The 22,597-nt window shown below is 45.6% G+C and overlaps 1 protein-coding gene across 7 annotated transcripts in view; it reads left to right on the top strand.

The window, feature by feature from the left end:
• The window catches only part of SIPA1L1 (signal induced proliferation associated 1 like 1), a 701,300-nt gene that overhangs the window by 166,168 nt on the left and 512,535 nt on the right, over window positions 1-22,597 (top strand). For all 7 annotated transcript variants that reach the window (XM_069208954.1, XM_069208957.1, XM_069208956.1 and 4 more), the window contains exon 2: window positions 6,645-6,695. The gene's annotated coding sequence lies outside the window, so the exon portion shown is untranslated. The remainder of the gene's footprint in view (window positions 1-6,644; window positions 6,696-22,597) is intronic.

The following is a 22,597-nucleotide window of genomic DNA, read 5'->3' as shown; positions in this document are numbered from 1 at the left end:
AAAACCAAGGGTTAAAGTGATGTTATAGTTAGGTGCGTGTGGTTAAAAGGTATGCTAAAAAAAAACTTGAATTCACTGAAAAGACAAAGGTAACATTGACTTTATAATTAGGTGCAGTAATATAACCTTCCTTTACAATTAAACTTAAAAAAAAAAAAAAAAAAAACACCCTGGCGAGTCACTGGAAAAGAAAAAAGTTATAGTGATGTTTTAGTTATGTTAATAATATCGTTATGTAAGGGAAAAAAAAAAAAGGGTGAATGCGACATAGCTTGGCCTTGTAAAAATATAAAAAAATATTGTTTAAAACAAAAAAACTGAAATTCATTAGACATAGCTTATGTGAATGCTTTCCGAACCCTATATTAGGATTTCCCAGTTAAGAATGGCACTTGTCATCTAGTTACTCAATCTCACCATCTCATCAGTTGAGGATACAAGACGCTGATAGTTACACTACAAATGTTACCTTAGATATTTGCTACTCTCCCACCATATACATAGATGTATTTATTTCTCATTTTTTTATTTTTCCATTATTTTCCACTTTTTTCCTCTCATTCCAGGGTCCTTACAGTGATCCGAGAATTTATACATCAAAAAAATGATTCTTGAACATCATGGGCAGTAGGCTAATGTGAACGGATATTTGTAGCCACACTGGAGGCTATTTGCCCAGTTGGCACTACAGGTGTCCCCTGATGTGGCCACGGAAAATTCACTGTTCCATAAAGGTTATTGTAATTAATTTTTAAAAAATGGTGCAATATGAGGGTTCATTTTGTTTTATGCTGTGCCTCATCAAGTTGGTTCTTGGGTCTGATGATTGTTTTGCCAAGCCGTGCCACATCAGGTTGACATTTGCCATTTGCTATTGTTTGCTTTGTGCGCTATGTATTGTAAAACTTGAGTTTTTATTTCATGCCAAATGCTATTGAAGCTAAGAATATTGTTGGATATTCAGTTTTGCTTTGTAAAATGGGAGTCATCACAGCCCAGTGAAAAAAGTACGGTTTTGGGAATTAGAAGAATTATGATTTGGATATCATTTGGGCATTGAGTAATAATAAGGTTTACAATGTTTAGATTACGTACTGGAGCATGGATAAAATGAGGTAGAAGTGTCACCATCATTTTCAGTATCATGTTCCAAAATGGCGGGGACATTTGTAGTCCATGAACACAGTGTATAAACTTGGCAGTCTTTTAGGTTTATGGGGGTACTTGTCTAATCAAAGATGGCCTACTGTGTATGTACCACAACCTCCAGATTCATTGTCTGCCTTTAAATGCCATTCCTTGAATATTTCCATCCTGTGATCAATTTATTGAATTTCATAATCTTTATGAACATTCCATAGCCACTACTCTGCAACTTCACATTTCGTTTTATTTTATGGTAACATTATTTAGTAAATTGAAAATGAGTTGTCGGACAAGAGTTTAGTAGTAACTTTTGGTGCCTGTGCAACTAATCAGACTGTTTAGTGAAGGGGGGGGAATATTTTTGAAGCACGGAGAACTGCAAATATATTTTCATAATTCCTGCTAGTTTCTGCAGTGTTGAGTGTGTTGCATTTTCTCTTTGTACACTTTGGTTTCCATGCTAACATTTCCACTCCTGTCATCAGTTTCTCCCATCTTTTTCCAGTTGTTCTCGCCATTTCCTGTCACTCACTCTTTTAATCCCTAGGTCTTTGGTTGCCCCTTTACATTTCTCTCTTGCCCATAGCTGATAGCCGCCAACCTCAAGCTGGGTCTGCATGTGCCAGGACCTGAGAAGACACTTAAATTGATTTAGTCTCTTCAAGGGTAGTCAGCAGTGTTGGACCTGGCTCTTTTTGCAGGGTTATCCCCAAACATTTTGCTGCCTTCTTCCTATTTTTTCTGACCTGTTTTTGTTGGCTTTAGGACTCTAGCACTGGTTAGCAGTGGTAAAGTGCCCAAAGTGCATATGCTCTCTGTCTAAAATGTATTAGTGAATGCATGTTTTATTTACTAGTAAGTCCCTAATGTAGTGTGCCAGGTGTGCCCAGGACCTGTAAATCAAATGCTACTAGTGGGCCTTCAGCACTGATTGTGCCTTCCACATTAGTAGCCCTGCAAACTTGTCTCAGGCCTGCCAATGCAGTGTCTGTGTGTGCAGTTTTAAACTGCCATTTCGACCTGGCAAGTACACTCACTTGCAAAGCGCAAACCTTCCCTTTTATCACCTGCAAGTTCCCTTAAAGTAGACCCAAGGTAGCCCCATGGGCAGGTTACAAGGTATTTAAAAGGTAGGACATGTAATGGTTTCTTTTACATGTCCTGATAGTGAAATACTGCTTATTTTGGTTTTTATTATTGCAAGGCCTATCTTCCCCATTGAGTAACATGGGGATTGCCATTGGGAGCAGATAGATATGTGGGGTTTGGGGTCGGAACTCACAATTTAAAAATACATCTTTTGGTGAAGACTTCTCTTTGAAGTTTGTCTAGAGCAGTGGTTCCCAACCTGTGGTCCGGGGACCCCTGGGGGTACGCGAATCCTTCTCAGGGGGTCCACGAGAGGCTAGAAAATTAAAAAATATTAACAAATATTGACAAATTAAGTCCCCAGCTTCCAGTAATGACTCAGGCGGGGGTCCCTGGATTCCCATGATGATTCAGTGGGGGTCCCTGGGTTCCATTAATGTTAAAGTGGGGGTCCACAGAAATCAAAAAGTTGGGAACCACTGGTCTAGAGTATAAATCTTTATTGCATGATTAATTAAAATTGTTCCAACATATTAAAATAAAGGAAAAATAAAAGTAAACAGCAATAAGCACCCTTCAAATGCCAAAGCTCATTAAGCGGCATAGCCCTGCCTATGAGAGTGCCTGTTCATGGCACCTTCTAAGTACAGTAAAATACAATAAAAACCCAGATGTGAGTCACACCCTGGGGTCCCCAAAACACCAGCTGTTTACACAAAATGAGTACCCATTATGCCTTCTGCGGGCACCAGCTAATTATTCACCTGTTAACCCAGTACCATATCCAACTTTCCCTGGGACCAACTCGACAAAATAAATGCCAGCCGGGGAGCTGCTATGCATAGGTTACATCTCTCAGATCGTCATCCAGGGCCGTTAAGTGGAAGGGAGGGATAGCTTAGATGGGAGGAGCCATTTCGTCAGAGCTAGGCACAGTTTGTTTAAAAAAATAAATTAAAAAAAATCAGAAACAGGCTAGTTCTATGGGGACCACTGCAGCAAAAATAAGTCTTAAAGCTTTGTTACTTGTTCTCACCCCATGTTTCAGGAACAGGGGTTTTAGTAATAGGCGCCTTTCAGACGCCAAGCATGGGCAACAGCATACAAGATGTTATCAATTCAGTATGTATTTACACAGCGTGCATTCGTGCACGTGCCCCTGTGTGATATTCCACTTCCGTCGATATTCCCAGGCAGGTAAAGTTAAAAGGCACATCTGCAGAATGTTCTGGAACGCTTGTTCTCCCAAAGGTGCTTTTAGATAGGGCTTACCTTTTGGTGGTTACGTAAGATTCGAGCAAGCCATCGGCTCCACGGATGCCCCTGACTGTTGAGAAATCTTTGTCTCTAGAGGCCTGCACGCCAAGCTCTTTCAGTTTTTTCTCCAGTACCGCTTTCGTGATAGCAGGGTCTGTGGAATAGGAAGGGGCCAGGTTGAACTGTTCCTCAGCCTGTGTCAAATAGATGACCCAACTACTTGTTTTATTTTTGAAGATTACTTTCAAGGTCCACGTTTCCATATTCTATGCAGATTTTTTCTGACGGCTGAAGACCAGGACTTCTATTTTTTCTGCATTTGCTTTTAAGGCATTTCTTTCATTGTAGTCATGCAGTATGTCAAGACCCCTTTTGAGCCCAATCCGGGTTTGGGCGAGGAAGACCATATCATCCACGTATTGTATTATAGGGAGCACCAATTGCCCCAGCCTCGGCGGGAACGTATTTCCTCTGAGCTACTCGGCACCCAGATCAGCTGTATATAAATTGAAGAGGGTGGGGGGGATAAGACAGCCCTGTTTTAGGCCTTTGTTAGTAAAGATCTTCCCGGTCACACATGTTTTTGTGATTTTTATTCTCACCAAAGTGTCCGAGTATAGGGCCATGGCAGTTTGTCTACTTCAAAGACCAAAATGGGTACAAGTACTGGACCTCTGACCCTACATAGTTTGAAATCTTGTGAACTGAGGACATTCTGTCAGGAAGAAGAGCTGGATGCTATAGAAGGGACTGCCACTCTTCCTGTTGCTTTGTTGTGCTGGCCTGCTGCTTCTGTCCTGGGTATGAAAGGACTGGACTTTGCTTTCTAAATCCTGCTTTCCAAGGTTCTCCAAGGGCTTGAACTGAGCTTGCCTTTTGTTATGAAGTCTTAATCTGCCAGTGCCTGGGCTCTTCTGCTGAGAGTCCTCACTTGCCAAGTGGTGCCAACTCCAGTCCCTTTGCCCTTGGAAGTGTAAGATGGTGACCTAACGGAGAAAATCCACACACTGACGTTCCTCAGGGGAGTAAAATTTGACGAAGTCCCTGTCCCGGGGCTGCAGAATAGACGCAGCACCTGTTTTACCATTGCTCTATCAACACAGGACATCTGGATTTTCAATGCATCATGCTCGGGGTGCCAATTTCTCATTGAGCCCACACTACAGTAACCAAGGCTGCATGTCTGGAAATCAATGCATCGCCTCTCCTGCAAGGAAAGAATCGATGCATCACCTCCCCTGTCAGTAAGGAACGACACAGCGCCTCTCCTGCGAGGAAAGAATCAACACATCACCTCCCCTGCGCAGTAAGGAACCAATGCATCGCTTTGCTTTTAGGGGCCTCAACTCCCCTGTGGCCCGCATTGTCTTTGTTTTTGACGCATTCCGGGTACTTTGGCTAAAAAGATACAATTATTGATTCCGATGAATTAAGATTAATTTCAACATTTTTAAAAAAGTGATCTCTCTACTAGTGTATGTTGGATTTTTGTTGTTTTGGTCTTGTTTTATTCAGACAAATATTGCCTATATTTCTAAACTGGCGTGAAGTCCTTTTGTAGTTTTTTCACTGTGGTACTGTGTGTGTGTGTGTGTGTGTGTGTGTGTGTGTGTGTGTGTGTGTGTGCAAGCAAATACTTTGCACATTGACTCTGAGTTAAGCCTGACTGCTCGTGCCAAGCTACCAAGAGTGAGCAGGGGTTAGCTGTGTGACATCTTGACTCTGACTAGAGTGAGGATCCCTACATGGGTAGGGTGCAAACCACTGCCAAGTAGAGACGCCATTTCTAACAAGGCATTTCTAGTTTCTCCAGGTATGAACTGTGAAAATATGTTTTGCTTTTGTGTGTTCTTTGCTATCACATAAACCAGTGGCTCCTAACCTGTGATCCGTGGTCCCCCAGGGGTCCGTGGCACATTCCTAGGGAGTCCGCAGGCCTGGGGCAGGAAGGCTCTTCTCCAGCTGGGGCCTCTGACAGAAAAGTGTGTGTTTCTATATTTATTACTTCCTTTGTGCAGCAGGTTTAAAAGCACTGCAAAGCCACATTCTTGCAAAAATAAAACCAAAAGATAAAGCTGGTGATTAATGTGCCTACTGGAGAGAGAGATGCGTGTTTTGTCTAGTGGCAGTTTTGATTCATCTAAGGTAGCAGAGATGGTTAATATGCCTGCTGCAAAGAATGGGTATCATACTAAGAACATTATTTTAGGTGCTTAAAACAGTGGGTTACTGCTTTTGTTACAGCCATTCTTTTGTTACTGAGCAGTTCATAAATTACAATCTTGATCTAGCACAGTGAGCTATAAACTGCCACCCACGAGCTGCATGCAAACTGCATGGCACAAATTAGAAAATAATGTTTTTATTTTAGTCTTTCATTTTCCTTATGCTGCTAAAAAAAAAAGTTTGCTTGCATAGAAATATATTATTATTATTAAAGTCCACGCTAACCACTGTTATGTTCTGAATCCTGATTTTTTGCTTCTCCAGACCAAGCACTCTTAGAAAATACCTACCAGTGTGGATGACGTGAATCCTACAACATGTAGTCCCTTTTAAAGTGCTCCGACACCCTACACTGGCATGAGAGGTGCTATAAAACAAATGAATTACATGTGAATGAGAAGTTATGGAGAGGAGAGAGGCCCTTATGATTTTACTTCCTTTCCCCACCACATATTTACGTGACCAAATTTTCTCAGGTCTTATCTACCTAAAAAATAAAAAGAAATCGTTTGGGAAATGTAGAATCTGACCTGAGGTTTCAGCTTTCCCAAATAAAACCAAACATTGGAAAGTTAGTCGCTGAGATGCAGCGCCAACCTTCCCATTAAAATGTTTTGATTTTTGCATATTTTCAATATTAAAATAATTTATATCTTTAGTAATTCGAGTATTTGTTTGGTTTGTACTTGTTTGTGTATTTTTTGTGAATTATTGTTTTAATGTTTGAAATTTAAATTGTACAAATTGCTTGGGGGTCCCTGGCTTCCAGTAATGATTCTGTGGGGGTCCTCGGGAGTCAAATGGTTCTGAACCACTGACATAAACCATTTCAGGTTTTATTACACGCTTACCTGAGAAATAAGGTTGCTCTATGTTCTGCAACCAAAGTCTGTTTTATATTTAAAGCATTCTTTCTTTTTCTGCAGGGACTGTTGAGGCTCGCATCCTTGGAGGATTGCGACATAGAATAAAAAAAGGTAAGGAAACGTCTAAATAGCAAACTTATACTGCTTCTGATATACGAGGACGTGATATTTGATGCTGCAATGTGCTTACCTTTTAGTCATAATTTATTTTTATAATTTATAAGTTATAATTTATTTTTGAGTGTATAGAAACTGCATTATAAATACCATTTTTTACTGTAGGTACATCCTAAGATCACTGTCTTGTTTGGCTCTTGAGGATGTATGAAACTGCAGATAGCGGGGGTTGTGCCACTTTAGCACGGGTACATAAGACTGGTGTCTAACCCATCCTACAAATCACTTTCTTTACAAGCTGTGCTCTTAACTATTTAATCCCGGAGTTATTTTGCTGAATATTTTATGAAGTTTCTACTTTATTGCATCAATGTCCATTATATTCCTCATCTGTGGCCGCATTTCAGAAGGCCCTTAAAAACGATGGTCTCTTGGAGATCTCAGATGTTTGCGGTCTTCAAATCATAGGATTTGTCTGTCTTTGGTAAAGAGAACTTGCTTTGCAGTCCAGTGCCTCTAGAAGCACTTATCTGTGCCTTGTGGTCATGTCACATATATTTTTAGCTGATGTTTAAGTTTTTTATATCTTATTGGGAATTCCAAAGTTCTGTACAGTTTTACCAGCATGACAACCTCACTGAGCTACCAGTAGTGTAATACTGAAGGATCTGTACTGACTTCCAGTTTGAGAGGGTAGTCAGCGCAAAGTTCTTGCTGGCACAGAATAATTGTACTTAGTTGAAGCTTAATAGTTCTGTGATCCAGTCGATCACCCATCAGTCAGTTAAAATTAAAACTAAGGCCACGCATTTTTTACTCCATCCTGTAAGCGATTGATTACCGCGTGGTTCTGTTATGCACATTAATAATTTAGATTCACTTGATGTCTAAGTGACATTTCATAATATGACGGGGGCGCCCTTGTGGTCTTTGTCTCCTTGTCAGGAATAGCCATAGATTCAAGTGTATTTTAGAAAATACGTTTTTTTTTATTGGTGCCCAGATAACCATAATTTTGTTACCTTTAGCATTCGCACTTGACAGAAGAAACACAGGTGAGTTTCCTGGCAGCTTACAGAAAATGGTGTGGATAGAGTAAATTCAAATAAATACCTAGGTCTAACTTTTTTCCTGTTCAGATTGGACACAACATTTATAACAAGAAGCTGTTCGGTCTGTAGTGTCCTTAAGTGGATTAGTTTTTGTATATGGAGGATTCTCTCTGACACCCATTTATGGGCTTTTCAAAGCAAAATGCCTACATTGGCTCTCTATGGAGTAGAGCTATTGGATTGTGGCCAGACAGTTTCCTGGGAAACAGTTGAAATGCGTGCCTGGAAGCATGTATTAAATCTTCTACATAACACAGTGAGTCATACTGTTGGATATGATTTTGCTTAAACTCAGTACGCTATGGCAGGTGTACATTTGAAAAGATGCATTTATTCCATGTCTTGTGGTAATCAAACTAAAAGTTTGATGGAAAGAGGTAAAAAATAGTGACAAAATGGGCCAGATCATTCATATATAAGTTTAAAATTATGTACTTTTCCCTAGGATGGGATGGTTAATAAAACTACTTGTCCTATGCCATGCAGTGACGTAACAAATTATGGCAGTGTTGTCATTACATTGGTGCTCAGATATTAGCCTCTCTGATTGTGCCAGTATTCATATAGTAGCAGAGTTTCAATTCTAGCAATCCCCTGATTTTACCACCTTTCCACAAATCTACATACTGGGTCAGGAAGCGGCAGTTATGTTTCCAGGGTTGAAAATCTTTTTTTTATTTTATTTTTTTATTATTGATAATGCTGAATGATACAGAACAGAAAAAAGGATAAGAGTCCCCACACTTAGTGGGAATTGTACAAACTGTATCTCATGGATAATGGGGTGGGCTAAACAGTCATTCGCAGATCTAAACAATATAAAAAAGACAATGGTGACTAAAATGGAAAAGTGGGGACAGGATGGCAGCAGGAAAAGAGGGGTGGAGGGGGGAGATTGAAAGCTGAGGTACAGGCTGTTGCTTTGTGAAACATGTTGACGGACAGTGTAGTAGTGTAGCAACTGTGTAGTGCTACCCGGGGGGTAGGTGCTTAGGTCTTCGCGGCTATGTAGCAGATCATCCCTTCATGATGGGAGAAAGATGATAGAGAAGGGGAGAAATAGGGGAGGAAAGGTGGGATTGTAGAGGGTAGGAGCTGGTGTCGTGAAAACAGAAGGGGGGTAAGTTGGTGGGGGAGGAGAGATAGGATGGGACGAGGGAGGGGCGTGGGATATATGGGGTGGTAGTGAGCAGCTGTGTGATAGGTACGTGGGAGGGGGAGAGGTTAGGATTAGCCAGGATACCACTAAGGAGCAGCTAGAACAAGGATGGGGAAGGGTTTGTAGCAAAGGAGGCTAGCGGTGGCAAAAGGTGATGGAGCCCACACCTGACTAAACAGGGCAGCCTGATCCTGTAAATTATAGATGACTTTGTGGTGTGCGGCTATGCAAGTCATTGTCACGATCCATCCTTCTGGGGTAAGAGGGTCTACCGATCTCCAATGGCGGAGGATACAAGTTTTTGCAGTGGCTAGTGCCATGTGCAACAGTCTTGGTGCGGTCGTGACGGGGCCGGGAGAGCGTCCATATCGTTCATTATGATAAGAGAGCAGGGTAGTGGTGTTGAAAGCGGCACTGATTCAGCCAGATTGAGTCCCACAGCATCCTACAAGGGCTGGACCGAATGGGCATCCACTGAGAATATGGAGCAGATCGCAGTGTGTCTCTGAGCAGCGCCAGCAGTTCGCATGTGGAAGAAGCCCAGCCCTCTGTAACTTCACCGGGGTCCAGGACCAGTCATGGATTACCTTGAAGAGACAGAATTTTAATCTAGCTTCGCGAGTGCCCCTATCAAGAGCACCTAGTATGTCTGTCCAGTCTTCTGAATCAAAGGTCCGCTGTAGATGAGCTTGCCATTGCAGGTGTAATTTTTCCAGGAGAGGTTGCGAGTATTGGTGACGTGTGAAGACCTCATAGTGGCCTGCCATAACGCCTTTGTGTGTCCCCCATGTCTTAAGATAGGATACCACAGGTGAAGTCTGAAGTCCCCAACGGATGATGTCCGTGTTTTGCTGTAGACAATGTTTGAGTTGCAGATATCGCCATTCCTGCCGTGGGTGGAGATTGAAGTCCTCCTGCAGCATGGCAAAGGGCTTGATCACTCCATCCTCTAGAACCTGGGCCAAGTTGAGGATGCCAGCTCTACTCAATTGCAGCCAGTTGAAAACCGCTCTCCCTATTAAAGGGGGGAGGGGGAAGAGGGTGGGGAGGATGTGTGCGGCACGGCCCTGGCGTATAAGAAAGGATGAACCCCAAGTAGGCAGTGAGCCCTCCTCCATGCCGCGCGTGTCGCCTTCAAAATCGGATTTGTTGTGCTAGGGGATGAGGAGTCAGTGCAGTAGAGCCCACCGAGTCCTCCACCATGGGAAAGCAGCGGCAGCGTCCTCTCCACTGACACCCACTGCGGTGGTTCCATCGATCCAGGCAGTAAGTTGGCCAGATGTGACAAGTGTAGAGCTAGGGCGCAATGTTCCACCGAGAGGAGTCCTATTCCCCTATGGGAGCCGCGCGCCATTAGTTTAGCTGGTGCAAGTTGTGGGTGTGTAGAGCCCCACACAAAAGCTCTGATTGCTTCGTCAATTGGTCTTAGTGTTGAAAGAGGTACTTGCAAGGGTAGGAGACCTAAAACGTAAGTGAAGCGTGGTACCGTGACCATTCTCACCGCCTGTGCCTTGCCCCACATGGAGAGCTCCAGATGGGTCCATTTCTCGAAGTCAAACCTCATTTGCGTAATGGGGGGGGCTAGGTTGTCTGCCACCATTCGGTCCAGGCCTCGGTTGACCAGTATTCCCAGGTATTTGAGGCGTTTCGGAGTCTATCAGAATGGGAAGCCGAGAAGAGCAGCCTTCGTTGTCACCTGCGAGAGGGGGAGGGCCTTGCTTTTGTCCCAGTTTACTCAGTAGCCGTACAGGGGTGTAAATCCATCAATGATAACCAATAAAGCTGGTAGGTTACGCTCTAGGTCAGTTATGGTGATAAGGACGTCGTCCGCGTATAAATAAATTTTGGAGGTCCTGTCCAGTAGGTGTAGGCCCACTATCGAGGGAGAGTGACGGATAGTGGCCGTTAATGGCTCCATCGCCAGTAGGAACAAAAGGGGTGAAAGGGGACATCCCTGTCGGGTCCCTCTGCGGATGGGGAAGGGATCCGAGAGGAACCGACCCGCAATTAACCCATGCCGTGGGGGTGGTCATAAAGCAGACAAACTTTGGAGATGAACTGGTCTCCCAAGCCGAATTTCGCCAGGGTTTGCGGATAAATATGGCCATTCTATGCGATCAAATGCCTGCTCATCGTCTATGGATAGGGCTAATGCAGCCTCCGGTGCATTTCTAGACTACCATAGGGTGTGGCAGAGGGTACATAGGTGATTTCTGGAGATGCGGCCCGGTACAAACCCCACTTGAGTATGGTGTATAAGGGAGGGTATGACTTTACGCAGTTGATTCGCAAAGACGCTGGCCAGGATCTTAATATCTCCATTCAGGAGAGACATGGGCTGGTAATTGCTGCAGAGTAGTCGGTCTTGTCCTGGTTTTGGTATGACCGCTATTGTGGCATTGTTAGATATCGCACCCAGAGAGTCCATCCGGCAGGCCTCACCCAGTGCCTCATGTAGGGCATCAATCACCTCCTCCCCCGCCCATTTATAAAATTCCGCAGGGGAACAGTCTTCCACGGGCGATTTGTGGTAGGGGAGGTCAGAGATGACCTGTGCAATTTCCATTCGGCTAATGTCCCCTTCCAAAAGGTTGCAGCCCTCGTCAGAGAGAGAGGGTAAAGCTATGCTGGCGAGTAAGGAATCAATTTGGGTGGGGATGGATGTCGATTCAGGGTTATATAGATGTTGGTAGTAGGATGCAAATTCATTGACTATTTCCTGAGGATGTGTGAGCGTCTCTCCTGTGCAGGTGTTGATGGCCGGTATGGCTAGGGTTGCCCTTCTCTGCTGGAGTTGTGCTGCCAGCAGTCTACCAGCCTTCTCCCCTTGCTCGTAGTGTCTTCCTTGTATGCGTTGCAATGCTTATTTGGCCTGGGAGGTATATAGCTCGTTTAAGGCCATGTGGTCGCGTTCCAAGCGCCTACGCATGGGGAGAGATGGGTGGTCTGTGTATTGCCGTGTTAGGCGCCTGATGTCGGTTTTCAGAGTCACTTGTTGTGCTTTCTTTTCTCTTTTTGCCAACGCCGTGTCTCATCATTTGTCCACGTATGGTCGCCTTGGCCGCTGCCCACATGATCCTCTTGGAGTCGGTAGAGCCGAGGTTATCCTGAACGTAGGAGAACCATAACGGTGAACAGCGAATAGCCGTGGTTTGCAACCCGGGGACACCAGGCCCACTTGGACAGCTAATTGGATTGGGTAGTGATCCGAAAGACTGCCTTCCTATATACGGGTGCTCTGGGCATGTGCCACTGAACTGTGTGAGATGACAGAGTAATCCAGTCTGGATTGGGTGCCATGCACCTGTGACAGGAAAGTATATTCTCTGTCGATCGGGTGGTTTAACCTCCAATGGTCCACCAAGCCATTGTCCTAGTAAAGGGAAGAAAGAAATAGACACCAGGGAAGAAAAAGGGAAGAAAGTAGGGGGAAAGAGAGGGGAAGAAGAAGAAAAAAGAGGGCGGAGGAGAATGATAGAGATACTAGGAGTGAACTTAAAAGGCAGTTGGATGACAATACAAACCTCAAAACGGAGAGAAAAGGGGGGAAGGCAGAGCAGAAAAGCCCTGCGGGTCTTAAGCTGTAATCTGTGGGTCTAGACCTAAACCAGTGGAGCCCATACACTCGCCCAGCGGGCCCCCAGCCGGGAGGGGACGCACAGGATACTCCAAGTCTGTCGTCGCAAGCTCTGCCTGCCGGCACAGCAACAATACCTGGTAATTGGACTCATGCAGAGGCCAGTGCAGTGCAGTGCAGCGCTGCGCTGTGGGGTGGTGGGGGTCCGGCACACGGAGGGAGCCGCGTGGCAAGATTGCTGCTGCTGCATGTGTAGTGGAGGGGGGAGCGGGAAGGAAGAAGGAAAAGAGATTCTCAACCACTTGAACAGTGTAACATTGGTGCCTTAAAACGTCAAACAAGCAACAACCTTCTGAGTGTAATCAAACTGTAAGCATTCAAAAATTGGTATGTGTATGAGGCATAGGTCTCAAATAGTCTGGACGGGTTCCTGACAGCAGGGTGTTTTGCTCGTCTTCCCCTGCAAAGCTATGAGAGTACATTGCGACCATAAAACAACAATGGCAGCATCCATATATGGACGTTACTGTCCGTTGGTGCAGTAGGGAGTCCACTATTCCATGCGCAGGATACCATAATTGCCAGTGGCTTAGCCCTTGTTGTGTGTCTGGCGTCTGTCTTCAGGTGGGGGCCGTGGTGGGTTTTAGAGGGGGGGGGGGACGAGATTTGTCTCTCTGTCCCTTGTGTGTGCTTCGCCACCGCATGCAGCACCTTGCCCCTGTTATCATAATTCTTCTTGAGTCTCACTAGGTCTCTTCCCCTAGGGAGAAAGTCTGTGGCAGCCCGGCCTCCCGGGGGCTGGGCCCTGAGTCCAGTCACCGCAGACAAGCTCTGGGGCTAAACTGGGTTGGTAGTGTCCATGGGCTGGGTTCTGCAGGCTGTCCAGAAAAAAGCACAGGTCCTCAGGATCGTAGAAGTCCTTGGACACACCATTTTTAGTGATCCACATCCTTGCTGGTTCGAATAGTCCATATTTCACCTCCAGCTGGCGTAGTCTGGGTCGGAGGGCCAAGAATGCTTTCCTAAGCTTGCTGGTCTCTTTTGAGAAGTCAGCAGTCATCCGGCTCTACTGCCCGTCCATCCGGAATAGCCCTTGCGTGCGAGCCACCTGCAAGATTTGGCGGTCTGTGTGTGTCGCAAGAGGCAGGCTATGATTGGACGAGGCGCTTGGCTTCGTCTTGTCGCTTGGGGCCACGTCTGTGCGGTCTCTGAAACTCCAGGGGGTGTCAAAAGTCAAGCCAGTGAGCTTGGGCAGGGTCTATTTCAGGCAGGAGTGGATGTCTGCACCTTCTATGTTTTCCGGGAATCCGAGAAAGCAGACATGTCTCTGAGACTCCTATCCTCTAAATCTATTATCTTTCTGCGGAGATACAGAAGTTCCTGGCCTCTGTCCTGGGAGGAGGTGGTGTATGCTTCCACCGTCGTCACACGCTGCTCTAGGCTAGTCACTCGTGACTGAAAGCCTGCAGTATCCAGGCGCATTGATTTTGTTTCCTCCGTCAGTGAGGCCATCATGCTGTCCATTCCCTCCTGCCTGCGTTTCACCGCTGAGATCTCTTGGAGGATGTGGTCCATGCTTGTTTCCTGTGCTTGGTCTGCCATTGCGTGGGGCTCAATGAGTGGGTGGAGGGCGAAGTCCACGAGTGTTGTAGATCTTCAGAGAACAGTCATTAGCTTGCCTTAGTGTTTGCTTGACGATCTGCCACCTGGCATCGCAGATTCCGTGGTGCAGATTTAGCGCGGTGGTCCTGGGAATCCAAGAGTCTCTTACTTAGTACTGACATGTGGTACTGTGGCTGTGTGGGGGTGAGCGAAAGATGCAGAAGAGGGAGGGGGGTTTCTCTCAACGCTCCCAGCAGATGCTCAAATGCCTCATGGAGGCGGGGGAGGGGTTATCCGCTACAGGATCGATGCTTGGAGAGAGAGAGAGAGAGAGAGAGAGAGAGGTGGTGCATAATTCGCAGTAGTGGGTCCAGCGAGGAGGGGAGGTTCGATGCATGAGCTCTTTGGTCCTCAAGCAATGGTCTTGGCACCCTGTGTCTGTCCACATCGAACACAATGCTGCGGGCAGTCCCTGTCTTCGTGCTCAGTAGGGGGAGGGGGTGGTGAGCTTGTGCTATCCAATAACTCTGTGCACGTGGTGCGAGGTTTTATCCCCTTTTTGGGACTTGCTAGGCCTAGTAGATCCTGCTTCTCTCTGATGTTATGCGCAGGGGGGTACGAGGGTTCTCTCCATCCCCAGGATCCAAAGGCCGAAGCACTGGGAGTACGATGGGTTGGCTGATTTGAGTCGCTCACCGCTAATGATGTGTCACGGCCTGTACGCCGTCCCATCCCAGCAGTCACGCTCCATCACCACTGGCCTCTGAAAAGTTGTCCGGAGGTCGCCCCCGGGTTCGGCTCTGGCCCCCAGCCTGTTCTTGTTAAAGTGCAGTTCACTTTTTCCATGCTTACTTCTGTAAATTCGTGTGAATTCATAAAATTCTTAAATCTACACTTATGCATGGACATATACCATGAGTGCAATTTTAAGAATTCAGCCCCAAATCACGTCTGACCTTAGCTAAGACGTTTTATTTTTTTATTAAAATTGCATATAACCTAATGTATGGTTAACTTTATTGTGAATTATAGTATTCTGCTCTTTTACAAGGGTACACATTGGCGTGCAAAGTAGTTTCCTTCATTGCCAGGGACTCCTACAGCACCATGTGCTTTTTGAAATTTAAAAAAATATATATTTTTTTTGCTTTTAGCAAAAGTTTTTTTGTATATTAGTGATGATGTCCGAGCTGCTCTGTCCACAAAGTTTTACAAAAACTGTGTCAGAACAACACACGCATTGACAAATCCAAAAACTGACACCCAAAGACAGACTATTGAGTTTGCCAGTGCTTGTTTATTTTCATGTTTCCCATAATCCTGCCGAAACAGGCTTTACATTGACTTTCCATTTTCACTATTTGTTTTAAACACTTGCATGTATCAAACACTTTTTACCTAATGACGCTTCAAATAAATGGTACCTAAAAGAGTATAGTAGTTTAGCAAAATGTTTTGTTTTCTAGTGCATATTTTTGTGTTCATTTTGAAAGCAAATAATCATTCATTTTTCTTTCAAGCATTTGCATCTAGTCATAGAGCACTTTGGGAGTTTTAGAAGTAGTCTCATAATGTTTCACATTGTAAACATGTCTACTCATTTTTTACTGGAACTACTGCCCGTAGTGGAAGCCGGGCTTGCATCACTTACACAGCTCTTACCTTAAAAATAAAAGCTTTGCATTAACGAATCATGAATACAAGTGTAATCAACACGGTCATATGCATACTAGTCTTACCTTAACTTCAGACAACGCTTTTTCACAGATCTAAAAATGGCGCTATGAACTGGCAGTAAAGGGTTTGTGCTGCATGGGGTTGGGCCTGCTTGTCGTAAGAGCTTAATAAACATGTAAACTTGTTGCCTGTGACTCCATACAATATGTATTGTATTGTTTATATCAATATGCCCTGGGCATATTGTGTGTGTATATATCTATATCCATGATCAAGGCTACGGCTGAAACGTGCTTGGAGGAATCTTTTGATAGTAAACAGTATTTCGCAACTTTTCAAAGATGTACGTACCTTTTTCCTTTCATTGTGCAAGGATACGCTATTAGTTATATTTGGATTTCCTGGTTCCACGGTAAGACCGCCACTGGGGATGCTTCGGTATTCCGGGACTTGTGTGTGTATGTATATATATATATATATGTGTGTGTATATATATATATATATATATATTTCATGATATCTCCATCCATTTCATCGAGATACAGCCCTGGGACTCTTTGAAATTTGTTGGGAGAGGAAACTTTCCTTATGAGGTGATACAGAATGTGGTTAATGCTTGCAAATGTTTATGCACTTCAAATTGTATATGCACCCCTGCATGTATTCTGATAGATTGCCGTATGTTTTTATCTTTGCATTGGCAGATTTTAAAACCAATATTTGTAAAATAGTATGCATTGTCGCTTTTGACTGGACAAAGTATTTTGCTAATGCAGTTTTCCAGAATAATCATGGAACAGAAGAAACTGCTGCGTGCCCAGCACTGACAGTGTAGTAGTATTCTGAAACATGCTAGTCTTGACGATGGTCCATTTTCTCAACTACAAAAAGATGTCCGCAAACTCCTTTAGACAGACTTAACCTCCCAACAATTTCGAATAATAGCAGACAGGCATGTGTATCCTTGAAGAAAAATTGAGGAAACCATTAGAGCTAGAAAATATTACACTGATTACCGCTTATGACAGTCTTGTGTTCTGTACGAGCATCTGCTTGAACATTCTCTTCACTTATTCCAAGTGTTTATGCAATTACCTTTTTAAAATTCTTGCAGAAGTCTCAGGCTGAGCCAACTATTTCTCTGGCTGTTGAGCATCTTTGATAGACGTTTGCATTTCAAAGTGCTCTTTAAAGTGACACTGTCTCTACAAATACAAAGATAATTACTTATCCTCACTGAAGCAAAAACTAGAGATTCCTCAGGGAGAATTTCTATGCCGTTGACTCTGCATGAATTCAGGGGTGAATTTCTTGGATCCAAGGCTAGAGAAGATCATGCATTACATAGGTATTTAAGAGGAATCATTCTCTTGTTCTCTGCATTCCGATAGCTACAACTTCCTGCAAATTCCTCAACTTGTGAATACTCCTTTCAAGCTTCAGAGGGTCCAGGAAAACATTCCTCATAAGTGACTCTAGTGCTGTGAGCTGGTGCCTTGCGCCTCAAAATGTGTTGTCACCTGGGTATGAGAGTTGCCAACCGGCTTACTTTTCTTAGAAATACTACAATTCTCCACACAATCTGCAGAGCTCTTGTGCCGTTTAATGCAGCTGTTAGACCCTGCATGGAATAAGTCCAAAGGAGATCACCAGACAACATGGACCTTCTCTGGGTGACCTGCACATTTGTATTCCTGCCTGTCACCAGATAGTCTGGTGGTTCAGACTTTGATTTCAAAACAACAGACTTGCCTTCCTTATGACTTGCCTGGTCAGGGAACCCAAAATGTTGATGCCTTTGGTTGTACAGATTTTGACTCTACCAGTTTGGCTGTTATGGCTACTACCATCTACGTTTAGGCTGATATATCTGCGCCCTATGGGAGCAAACAAAACGCATGATTGTCAGTCTGTCAGAACATATGAAGAACCCCCTTCTCTGACCTGATGATTGATTGAGTGGAGGTATCAAAATGGATCTTAAGTGTGTTTTTTGTCTCTAAAGACTAACATTATTGGTCTATGGGTAAGGCTGATATGCTACATTGACATGCTTGTATGTGTTACACTGTGTTTTCTGCGGTTGTCCAAAGTATGGTGATGGATTTGCCCTTTGATTGAGCTCAGCTTTTTTGGAAAGAGGTGAGACTCTCAATTTTTAGGCCAGGATGCCACTATCTGGTAATTTCACTATTAGTTTCTAAAGACTTGACTTGAGGTCTGGCCAGACTTGACAACAGTGGCAGTCATCACAGCCTGCCCAGATGCCACAAATACATTTGTCCTTTTGAGGAGGATGGATTTAGGGTTTGTCAACCGCAGCCTCAGATCCAGTCCCCACTTCTGCCTGCAGACTGTGCTGCGGCAAAACCCCTATGCCTCTACTCTCTCAGGCCCCCAGTGGGGTGAATATAGTTCCCTTTTTGTCGCTCAATGATCAAGATCATCTGCCAGGGTTATGCCCTTCCTATTTTCCTCACCAGACCCCCCTCTCCCTTCCTTCTTGAGCATGCTTGTGCCTCTCTTGGAGACAGAAATCCTTGCCTTTCTTTTAAGTGAACTACTTTAACTGAAGTGAACTCTTGTAAAGATGGATATATTTTACTTCCTGTACTTCTTGGTTGCTAAGAAGAGGATGCTGAGGCCTGTCCTGGTTCTTTGACTTCTAAACCTGTTCGTCCAGAGGGTAAGTTAAAGATGCTATCTGTGAGCCCAGCCCTTTTAACTTTGAATACAAGAGATTGGTTGGTGTCCCTGGACTTCCTAGAGGCCTTCTGCCACCCTTCAATTCTCCCCACTTGAAGTGGGTTATGGGACCCCAGCACTATCAGTTTTTGGTCCTCCTTTTTTGAGTAACACAAGTTTAGAAAGATGCTGGCACTAGTGGCAGTTTAGCTATGGAGGTCTGTATCCAATGCATTTCTATATTTGTATAACTGGCAGACGAAGGCAGACTTCTCAATGCTGGTCAGGGAACATCTCCAGCAGGTGAGGACTCTACTCCAAGACCATCAGTTTCCAGAAGTCTCATCTCATTACTACAGGCATGTATTTTTTATTGTGATGGTGCTTAATACGCCCCTCATGAAAACCTTCCCTTCTCTGAAGATAGCAGATATTTAGGTGATGATTCTAACGTGTCTGACCCAAATTTGGATCCAGGTCCTGCACATCCTTTCCCCCATTAGCCCTCAGGAGCTCATGAAACCTTTTGGTGTCCCACACTAGATAGCGCCCTCCAGTGGTGTCTAGCAAAGATAATGGTTTCAACACTTATTCAGGGAGAACACCCATATAGTCAGACAACACCACTAATGTCCATTATGTAAACAGACTGGGCAGTGTGGAGTCATACACACTAAGTTGGGAAGTGGTTCATCTGCATCTGTGAAAGTGGGTGCAGTGATGGGGAATTTTCCCAGGATCAGGCACCTAACAGGCTCCCTCAGTGCGTGCAGCTGTTCTGTCACCTCTTACTAAAGGGCCACAAGTGGCAGCTATACAAAGTATTGATGAACATGATCTTCTCAAGTATAGGACTTCTATGAGCAGTCCTCTTTGCCATGGTCCAGAACAGAAAATGTCTTTGGTGTTGCACAATACACTTCCCTCTGAATGGTTCCATTGGGTTTGCCTTCAAGGTTAACTGTCTCAGGGCCTTCTGTATGAATTTTGTTTACCAATTCCACATCTGCACAATTCCTGTGGAAGGTGTGAGGATGGAGCATAGCTGATTCTGGTAGCCCCAGTCTGGTACATTGGTTTATTGGCGCTCAGCATTCTGTAGCCCTTTCTCTCCAATATAGAGTGATCCAGCAGGATGGTCAGACCCTCCACCCCAATACCCAGACCTTGCGGCTACATGCATGGTGATTGAGTTGGGCTACTTACTCCTTTTGGCTTACTGATGAGAATACATGTGCCATCTTGATTGCCAGGAAGCATGCTGATAAATCTATGTACACATTTTGCAGTACCCTGTTCATTCAGGGGTATAAGTCATAATGCATTACTCCCTTTAAATCTCATCTTTCTGATTTCTTAGAATTTGTAGTGGTCCTCACTTAACAGGGTTTGGCGGTGACTACAGTTACAGGTGATCTAGCGATCCTGTCTTCTGTCAAGCATTTGGGTTATCAACCTTCTTCGCCACTAGTGGCTTGTTTCTGCAGGGTGTGCTTTACTTAATCCCTTCCCCTCTATTGTTACTCAGTAGGATTTGAATCTTGTTCTGACTTTCCTAATGGCATCTCCGTTCAAGCAAGTGTACTTTTGTTCATTTCGACTCCTTACTCTGAAAACAGTTCCATTAGTATCAAGATCTGATTGCCCTGGCTAGGAAAGACCGTTCTAAGGGCATTTGTTCATTTCACTAGAGCTGTGGCCAATCCCCAGCTTTCTAGAGGCATCCCAGTTACTGACGTGCTTGGTTGGTATGTGGCCGTTGCTGCATATTTTAACTGATAGAGACTTCTAGTTGCAGATTCCTTACCTTTGAATCCCCCCAGGCGTTAGTCTGGATCCGGATATTTTTCTTTGAGCAGTACCTCTGCGTGCTGTCAGGTGGCGTCGGTCGACTCCGCGGGCGTCGTTGGTATCGTGTTCTCCGTGATGATGTCACAGTCGTATATAGGTGCCACCCTGGCGTGCTGACGTCTGTTCTTTTCTTTCCACGCCAGCCTGCGTGCGGATCCGGAGAGTGGTACCTCAGTCACTTTTTGACTACGATGACACTTATGTCAAATTCTTTTGACTAGGTTGTGGATGCGTCGAGGGATGTCCCGCAAGACCGAGTTAAAGCCCTGCGACTCCTGCCACCGAATGATGGCGGTGACGGATCTGCCACGGAGTCACCACCACTCTTCGTCCTCAATGTCATCAGGACATTCGGGTCATAAGAAAAAGATGTCAAAGAAGAACAAACATTCTTCGACTTCACCCTGTCGCTCGGACGATGCGACACTGGAAGAGTGTTGATGCTCTATGCCTCTGTCCTCGGAGCCTTCATCTTGGTCGGCTCTGCGCTTCCCCGACTTACCGGGAGCCAGAGCCACCTCTGCCCAGCTCAAAGAGTTTTATGAGGCAATTAGCCTCATTTTTGGGCAGAGCGACACAACTTCGGTGCCCTCGGGCACAGGTGAGTTGGTGAGGGACCCCCCTCGGGTTCAAAGTCGTCGGCTTCAGCGGGCTCCTCCGGACCCAATTGTGGATTTGTCCCGACGCCGGTCATGCCACAGCGACCTTCCCCGGCATCACTTCAGATGTTGATGCTTCCGAAGTCTGTTGGGCCCACACTCGATGTCGATCCCATTCTTATACCCGACGACCCAGAGCTGGAATGACGTTGCTCGATGCGGATTCCATTCTTTATGGGCTCTCCTTGGGGCCCAGGGTTGATCCAGACACTTATGCTTATGGGTATTGATGTGGGGAGAGTTTGGAGGTGACCCTGGACCCTTTAGAATACCAGCTTCACCCCCCCAAATGGACTGGGTGCAGGATTTGGGTGATGCCAGTGGTCTAGACGGCTCCCCTGACACTGGTATGCTTTCTCCTCCTACCGTAGCTACGTAGGAGGGTGCCTCGTACTCATGGTGTTGAGAAGGGCGGCTGAGGTCTTGAATCTCGAGCTACCTTCTGTGGAGGTTAGGCCCAATATCCTAACTGACGTGCTTCAGCCAGGGGCTTCCTCATCAGAACCCCTTCTTTACCTTTAATGAGGCACTGACGGACGTCCTTTTGAGTACTTGGTCCAGACCCAGCACAGGGGCTCCTGTGCATAGGACGATTGCCCGCCGCCATTGGCCCGCGCTGACAGACCCAAAATTCCTCACCCAACACCCCACGCCTGAGAGCTTGTCAACCAGGCTTCTTCTTCATTTGGCGCATTCCCTGCCGCACCCCCGGATAGAGAATCAAAAAGACTGACAACTTGGGGAAGAAGTTGTTTTCTTCCAACAGTCTAGCACTGCAGTCCATGAACACCACATGCCTTTTGGGACGCAATTCCCATACTCTCTGGGTTAGTGTCACGCAAGTGCTGCCTAGAGTTCCGGAGGAGGCCCGGACTGTCCTTTCCCAAGCCGTAAAAGATGGGAGGGACGCAGCGAAGTTCATGATTCGTTGTGAACTGGATACAACAGACTCTATGGGAAGATCGGTTGCATCGACAGTGGCATTGTGACGCCACGCCTGGCTGAGAACATCTGGCTTCGCAGGGGATGTCCAGCAATCCCTGATGGACATGCCCTTTGATGGGACATTTCTTTGTAGACAAGGCGGATTCAGCGCTCGAGCGTTTCAAGTATTCCCGAGCCACGGACCGGTCCCTTGGCCTCGCGCCTGCTCCTAGACCCGAGCAGTCCGCCTTTTGTCCCTTTCGTGGATACGGAAGGGGCACTCAACTGCTTCCTTCCCCCTTGGCCATCGACCCTTGCATGCTGTACAGCCCCTGTGTGGCTGAGGGATCACACGCCCCCGGGGATCAGGGAGCCAGCAGGTCGCCCAGTCCACCTCAGCCCCTGCTTCAGCCTCCAAACCTTCCTAGTCCATGGGTGGTGCTGCAGCAAACAAGGCGGAGTGGGGTCGTGGACCCTTTGTCAAGAGGCTCTTCGCCTCTGGACTTGGCTGGACCATCAGGGCATTTCCCTGGCGGTTTCCGTGAATGCCAGAGCAGACGATCTCAGCGACGATGCATGGTCGTTCACGAATGGCGTCTCCATCCGGGAGAGGCACAAGATCTTTTCCGTCAGTGGGGAGAACCTTGGTT

Source organism: Pleurodeles waltl, chromosome 9, assembly GCF_031143425.1.
Source record: "Pleurodeles waltl isolate 20211129_DDA chromosome 9, aPleWal1.hap1.20221129, whole genome shotgun sequence".
Classification (NCBI taxonomy): Eukaryota; Metazoa; Chordata; class Amphibia; order Caudata; family Salamandridae; genus Pleurodeles; species Pleurodeles waltl.
The sequence above is the reverse complement of the archived record's forward strand: the minus strand, read 5'-3'. Positions and strand labels throughout refer to the sequence as shown.